Genomic DNA, 8,061 nt, shown 5'->3' with positions numbered 1-8,061 from the left:
GCCTCTTAGTTCACTTTGTCTAATTAAAATACACACACACACACACACACACACACACAATTGTAAAAGCAGATGAAATTTTAGATGGCTTCATCTCTTGATGCGGCGAGGTAATCAGACTCAGTCCTGAGGTGCCCGCAGCATTCTCAGCTTCCAGCCTGTACCGCATGCCCTGTGCAACATTACGCCCTCCCTTCCAGGTGGCTTTGCTGAGCTGGATCTGAGCACACCTTGCATGCACTGGGGCTGTTCTGCCTGGCCATCTGCACCTCTACCCGAAGCAGTGGCAGCTCCTGACCAACCTGTTTGCCTCTCATCACCCCACTGTGCCACTCTGTTGAATCTCACTGCGGCTTATCATTCCATGCCACCCGGGTCAAATCCAGGAGCCAGCTTTCCTTGCCCATGTCTGCCTTTTGTCTCAGCTGCATCTCGGTGCCCGGGCTATTGCTTCCTTGCTACTCTAGGGGGCCAAGGCTTGCCCCTTGAAGCTCGGGGCTCCTTCAGCCACATCTCTAAGCCACTGTATCCGGCTCAGCTTTGCCTTCTGGATGCATGGCTCTGTGTGCTAGGTTTAGTTCCTTTTATGACAGGCGTTTATGTACAAGTACAGCCCTTGCAAAGCAAGGTGCAGAAATAAGTTAGGGTAGGAGATAGGATGCCTATAGGAAGATACTAATGAAACATTGATATCTAGTATTCATTAATCATTGCTAAAATTAACAGATGAAAAATGATTTTTTACTGGAAAACCAGAAATTTATTTAGAGGATATGCATGCAAAATAATTACACATTTTAAAACAAAAACTCATTCTGGTTGTATTTACAAGTTTTCCTATATGGTATGAGGCAGGTAGTAGGATAGTATTTTACAGACGTCTCTGTTACTGGAAAACACTAAACCTGGGAGGCTAACATCCTCTAGGCTCAGGTAGGATTTTCACATTTATATTTTCTACATCTTTAGCTATTCTGGCGAAAAGTAAGCCCAAAGAGATAAAGCCAGAGTTTTTGTTTTGTTTTGTGTTGCCATTTACCTTTAATGCTTTAAGTCATCTGAATTGTAGTTAATGTGGTGGGCAGGCCCACCCAGCCACCTGGCCAGAATGGAGAGGCTCTGCAGTACCAATGGATTCAAGTGACTGGGGACTAAAGACATGACGTGAGATCAAACGTTTCATTTCACACCCATGCAAGAACTTACTTGTATAAACACCTTCACTCATCCTTAAGTTCAAGTGCAAGGTGTGCCTTAGAAAATTCTACATCTGAATAGTTTTCAGGGTTTTTCTTCGTCACAGAGTAAATGTGCTGGTCCAAGTAGCACAGCTGTACTAGGATGCAGACAGGTTTCACAGTTTCTGTATCCTTTGGGAGAGAAAAGAGTCTTTAGCACTCCTACCTTCCTGGGCTGCAGAGAACCCAGACCCAGAAATCAGGACCCACAGTTTCCTCAAGACCACAGGGCAGCCCACAAGTGAGTGTCTGTTTCTGCCATCGGAAATATTTCACCTGCGCAGAATGCCATTGCCTGCTTTCCCATTTCCCAGGTCCTAGAGAATGGACGGATTGGCTCTAATCCTTGCAGTCTCTGCTTTTCAGAAACTCAGCTCCCTCATGCATAAAAGAGAAATCGCAATAAAACGTACAGAGATTGCTAGGTACAAAAGCAATAAAGTGAATAAAGTATAAAAAATGTGGGCTGATTACAAAAACATGTTCCCTCCCATGGATTGCTAATGCCCTGGGCCAGGACTCAAGGCTTAGGGGTGGCTACAAAAGGGGCGTTCGAGTTTAAAACTCACCCACTCCCACACAACCGGGACAACCATGCTCAGTGGCCCTGCCTATTACCTGGATTTTTGTGGAAATTACATGAGAGAATGTATATACGGTGTCTGGCACAGCAGAGGTGAGTGTGCTTACTCAGTCAACTAAAATTTACTGGATGTTTACTGTGTGCCAGTCACGGTTCTAAGCATTTGAGTTATGGCAACAAGCAAACAAAAATACCTGCTCGCATGGAGCTTACATTCGGTTATCTTCTCCCATAAATGGCAAATAGACAAAATAGGTACATGGACGGCAAAAGAGAACTGCTTTCATTTTATTTTGCTGTGTCTTTTCTTCTGGAAAGTAAAATTGAGAGGAAAAGTATGAAGGAATGGAGAAGGAAAGAGTAGATATTCCAGTTAGTCTCCTACCGCCTCCGACACACACACGCACGCACACCAGAACCATTCTCTGCCCTGAGTTGTGGCCCAGGAGCCTGACCTGTCCGGACGATATTACCCAGGCTGTCTTCGCCTCTGGCTTCCCTTTGGCCTAAAGAAGACATCAGCGAGACAAGTGAGAGTGGGAGGAAAGTGAGGTCTGGCATTTATTAATCCAGGCCCCCTCCCCAACTCCAGATCTAACCGGACTTAGAGAACACCATGCCTTCCCTTGCTCCTTCAGTTTAACAGTTTAAAGCGGAGCTCTAACAGCTTCCCGCCACTGCTAGTCCCTGATGCCTCACCATCCCTTGAGGGTCCCTTAACCTCATCTGTACCTCCGTATACAGTCCTTTTATTAAACTCTCTTCAGTTAAAACCTTTGAGTGTGCCATCTGTTTCTTCCCAGGATCCTGACTGATACAGTGAGGGAGAAATACACTGAAAAAAAAACAAAACAAAAAAAACATTATAAATCAGCCTTGCCAAGGAGGTTCAAAAAATTGAGAGAATAAAATGTTTTAATCATGAAAATATCTTAAATTGATCTGAGAACATTAGACCAGTAGTGAAAGACTGAATTATAAGAACACGTGATAAGAGAGAGTGCCAGAGGTTGGTTTTAATGAATAGACCATCGTGCTCAGGTTTGACGGGCTTCTCTATAAGCCAAGTGTAGCTTGCTTGACCCTCAACGTCAAGAAGAGCTCTTGGTATAGCAGCAGCAATGACAAACACGTGAACAGAAAGGAGGTGTCAGAAGGGTAATACAGTAAGATCAAAGTGTTGAAGAACAGGTTGCTTATCCTGGCATTCTTTCCACCTTTGCTACAATTGCAATCCATTTGCCCCTGCCCGAATCTTGATATTAAAAAAGATTACTAAGATGAAGGAAGTGCCCTGTTATAGCTTAAATGACGAAAACCACAGAACCGACACTCTCTGTGAAAAGAGCTGCCATCATTGGGCACTGACCTTGTGCCAGCACAATGCCAGTTACTTGACATGAATTATCTTATTTAGTTCTCACGTCAGCCCTAGAAGGTAGGTGTTATTACTTCTACTTTACAGATGAGGAAACTGAGGTGCAGAGAAGCAGACTAATCTGTCTAGAGCACACAGCTACTAGATGGTAAAACTCAGTTCTGCCAACCCCCACTGGGGTGGTTTGTCACCACCTGCCCTTTGCCCCCATCCCCAAACACTCTACTAAGCCTTTCCCAACAAACTATTGGGAAAGAGAGTTAAGGAAACGGTTACCTCTCCAAATAGTTGGGGGTGGGACATTATTGGTCTAAATTCCTATGATCCAATGACTAAGTAATTATTAATCAAAAGGAGGTTTTTACTCATTCTTTCCTATCGAACCCGGCTGGTAAATGGAAGGCATGTTAGTGTGCAGGAGAGGGCGGGAGCCCAGCGAGGAGAGAAAATTGGGAGAGGGAGATAGAAGAGAGCACTCTTCTTCTCAACAGACTCCGGAGACTGATAAGCGCTCACACAGATAAAATATTTATTTTCCATATGTTGCAGAAAGCATTGCCATCGCTGTATGTGTGCAATATGTGCAAAGAAGTGTGAAATATATACATCAAATGCCACCGATCTGGTTAATTTCCATGTATTTAACATGCTTGATACCTACCATCTCATCAATATGTTTTAATGCATATTTCTTTCCACATACAATATGGTCTAGTGAGGAAAGAGCCAACATCATCCACAGCCTTACTTACTGCTATGTTTCAGCCCAAAACTTGTTGCCAGGACCAGCACGATGAGAGTTAAAAACCAGAAGGCCCTGCTGGCTAACCCAGCCGCAAGTCACCTTAAAACGCCCTCCCAGTTCTTGAAGCAGCCTTTTTCTCATAGCAGAAATGTTTGTAGTGGGGACATGGAAATGTTTTTGTACTCTTTGGACAGTTGGGAGATATTCAGGCAGAATGTCGGAACTGACCGTTGAAAGGCGGGAGCTTGTGGCCACACTTTTTTTTTCTTTTTCCTTTCTTTCTTCCTTCCTTTCTTTTTTTTTTTTTTTTTTTTTTTTGAATGCAGAGCTCCACCACTGTGGCGGGAGGAAGTGCACAATGATTGGTCTGTTTTTCTGTGGAAGTGTTCAGGGTACACCCAGTTTTGCTTTGCATATATTTACGAAACATCTGCCCTTTTCTTGTTCTTAAATCCTTCCCCCGCACCAGCCCCCTTTCCCCTTTCTCCCAGTTTCTTTCTTTGTTGTTGTTGGCTTGTCTAACTTTTCATTGGAGCTTTCATTTTCCGGTTGAGGGGCGACTTCATCAGAGTGTATAATTTTAACATTGAGGGAGGGAGGGAGAGAGGAAGGGAAGGGAGGAGAGAGAGAGAAAAAGAGAGAGAGAAAGAGAAAGAGAGAGAGCTGAAAAGAATGAAAGAGGCTGAACTGAACGGCCAGAGCTTGGCAAACCAACCTCTGGCATGGTGACCAGGAGGAAGGTTCTGGTCTGGTCAGGAGTTTGCGTCTCTGAAATGCTGCCTGGACTCAACCAGTCTGCTGCTGCCCTCTACAGGCTCCAGGGGAAAATGCACAGCCCCACAGGCTTGGAGAGGCTTGTCCTCAGATGTTTATAAAATTGTTTATAAAATTCTCTTTACCCAACCGAAGAAGGTATTTTCAATTAATTACTACAGGACTTGCTCTTTCCTCAATAAACTATGAACTACAAAAATGGGATCAAAATAACAGCACCTGTGCATTTCTAGAGACTGCTGTTATGTGACAGTATTTCTCAACTCTGGAAAACGGAGTCCAAAAGGGCTATTAGAGAGACTGAAATGGAGAATGAATTGCTTCCACGAGCAGCGAGTGGTTCTCTGTTATCTGCGCAGTTGGGAAACAGCCCAGCGGTATAAAGACAGGTGAAGTGATATTAAGCAAATGAAGGTATGAGTCAATTAAGGTTGAGTTTTCAATATTTTCTGTTCATAGAGGTGACTGCAATGCCTCCGTGCTATGAATGTTCCCCAAAGGTGATCTTTGAGACAACAAATAGGAGGGTGTATTACAAGATGTCAGGTAGGAAGCAGGATCAAATCCAGGGAAGGAAGCCAGGGCATTTATATAAAGAACAATACAATTTGTGCAATCTTAAAAATAAAACAGTAATGTTGGCCATGTACTCATGTTTGAAAGAAGGCTTCCTTAATTTCCTCAAACACACATCTGAAACTAGCCTAGGCCAGGTCTGAGAGCAGCAGATATTTTTTTTTCTTTTAAATGACATCTGTCATTAGTGTTTCATTCCTATACTTAAATGAATCATGAGGACCAGCCCAGCTTTAGTGAGCAAAATAGCCCTACTCTTACCAAATGCCTTGCATGGATTTAAACGAAAAGCAGCCACTCAAGGTACATTTTACTACTGCATAAAGAGTAGCAAACACAACTGAGATTCAGACTATGACTATTTTATTCTATCAACAAACATATATTGAATGACAAGCTTTGTCTAAGCAACTTGGCTCAACAGTATACACTAGACGGCAAACTCTGGGAGGGCAGAAACCAGGCTTGTTTTATTCCTTAACCCATGCTGGCACATCATAGACACATAATAAATATTTGTAAGATGAATACATGAATAAATGAATGGTGGGAGGGAAGGAAGAAGGGAAGTCTGGATGAACACAGGGATGAAAAAATAACTAGGACATTTCCTTACCCTCAGAGAGTTTGTCATAGGAGAGGGATAAGCACATAAATAACCATTGTTGAAAGAAAATTTAGTGCGTAAAATTTTTAAAAGTAAAAAGTGAGGATCTCAGAGAAAGATGGAAGGGAGGAGAACTTCAGAGAGAGAAGTCCTATCCGGTAGAAGGGAATCAAGACAATTACAAGATGGAGACGACATCTAAAAAGGATAAGTATGATTTCAGTAGTTAGAGTTGAACAAATGCCGTTCAAAGCAAGAGAAAGAACTTGAGCAAAGATGTAGTGCCAAGGATGTGGATCCCCCAGGATGTGCCAGGATTATTCAGGAAATTTGAGAGTCTAGTATGCCCAATACGTATAGCATGTGAGCTAAGCTAGAGCAGATATGGAACTCAGCATGAGTGGCAGGCTAACGTGGCCACCTCAAGTTTAGTGAATGCAGAGAAGTGGAACTAGAGGGAGTCAAGGAGGATGGAGAGCTAGAAAGTAAGCAACGGTCTAAATAAAAAGTGTTTGGGTGATTGCAATAGAAATGGAAAGGAAACACAGAGGTGAAAACTATAAAAGAAGCGGAACTGTCAGGACTCGATAAACGGATTTTAAAGAAGAGGGAGGTATACGACACTGAGGTTTCCGACCTGGTGACAGACAACAGTGATAGAAATAGGGAGGCATTGGTTTTCATAGAAAAAAGGGAGTTGGGCTTTGGAGACTTTCGTCTTGGATACCTCCTTAAACTGAAAACCAGACACCAGCTCCTTGGACGTCCACGTAGATGCTCAGAATTTGGTGTTAGTTCCACAGTCACTCACCCATTCGACAAACAGTTGGTAAAGCATTGCAGTTTGTTTATTCTCTTACGTTGGCCCTCTCCCTACCGAAAAATATGTCTGAAAGCTTCCTCTTTATTTTCATCTTTACCACGCCATCTCTGCCTCCTGCCCTCTGAAAAAGCAGATTTTATTTCACAACCTATTGGACCAGAAACACAGCATGCTAATCATAACACCATATTCTGCGAGGGCAGATTTAACTACCCAGTATAACAAATTTCAATGCAAAATATTCTGTATAACAGGTCTATTGCCATGCTTATTGCAACAAGAAAAACATGGAAACAAATCTACTTACAGCAAATTCGGTACCGCACATACTCTTCTACCAAAAAATAACATACTTTCTCTGGTACCATGTACATAATTATAAAGGCGGAGAGCCGAGGAAATTGGGGAAAATTTTCAGGGTGTGATTAATAATTCAGTTTGTCTGAGGCCTACGGTACATGCAATCTAAGCTGAATATTTATTCATTGACATCAGATTTATATCAGTTGTATTCTCCTGGGGAAAGAAGACCAGAGCTGACCAGTAGCTGAGATCTTTTACTTCCTATTCCTGACCCCAAATAACAATTAGTAACAATTACTTTTTATTTTCCTTTACCCGCTCTTCCTCACATCCCAAACACACAGTCATACTCCTATATAGTCCAGAATCATGCACTAAAAAAAAAAAAAAATTCCCAAAGGGAATCATATACTTCAGATGAGTAAAGAGTTGGACTAGAGCATCTCTGTGTGACACCTTCCCTCTACGTACTGAAATTTAAGCTCTTCTTTTCACTTTTCATTTGCTACCTTAACAGAAACCTCCATCACTACCCTCTCTCATCTGTACAGCCTGAGAATTTAGATTGTGATTTGAAATTATGTATTGATCTAAAATAAAATCTAATAAAACTGCAAGAAAGTTGAATGTTCCATAATGTGTTCCATGAATAGAAACTTAAAGCTAGAAGGAACCTTTAAGGCCTTCTAATCCAAGCCCTTTATTTTACAGATGAGGAAACTGAAGCCCAGAGAGGTGAAGTGAGGTGCCCAAGGCCACACAGCAAGTTAGAGGCACAGCTAGTACCATAGCTCAAGTCTCCTGACTCCCAGTCCAGTGCTCCTCCCATTACTCCACGGGTCCTGTCTCTAAGCTTCCTGACAAATGCTAGAACGGTAAACCTCCACTAGTATTTTTCCAGACCATGTTAAAACTCTTAAGGGGGAAAAAAGGATGCTTTCTTGGGTAATGTCAGCCATACGTAGCTCAAGCTGTCTAAAGTTCTGGGACAGGGTCTTTTTATGCAGCCAACAGAGTCCAAATGTGGTGCTGTT

General features: G+C 42.6%; 1 long non-coding RNA gene across 15 annotated transcripts in view; it reads left to right on the top strand.

Annotated features, from left to right (window-relative positions):
• LOC120586611 (uncharacterized) overlaps positions 1–8,055 on the top strand; it is a 696,355-nt gene extending 688,300 nt beyond the window's left edge. For all 15 annotated transcript variants that reach the window (XR_005648748.1, XR_005648747.1, XR_005648746.1 and 12 more), the window contains one exon: positions 7,739–8,055. This is a non-coding gene — a long non-coding RNA (uncharacterized LOC120586611). The remainder of the gene's footprint in view (positions 1–7,738) is intronic.
• Positions 8,056–8,061: the final 6 nt, after the last annotated feature.

This window comes from Pteropus medius, unplaced genomic scaffold (genome assembly GCF_902729225.1).
Source record: "Pteropus medius unplaced genomic scaffold, Ma_sr-lr_union100, whole genome shotgun sequence".
Taxonomy (NCBI): domain Eukaryota; kingdom Metazoa; phylum Chordata; class Mammalia; order Chiroptera; family Pteropodidae; genus Pteropus; species Pteropus medius.
Note: the sequence above shows the minus strand (reverse complement) of the source record. Positions and strands in the feature narration are given on the sequence as shown.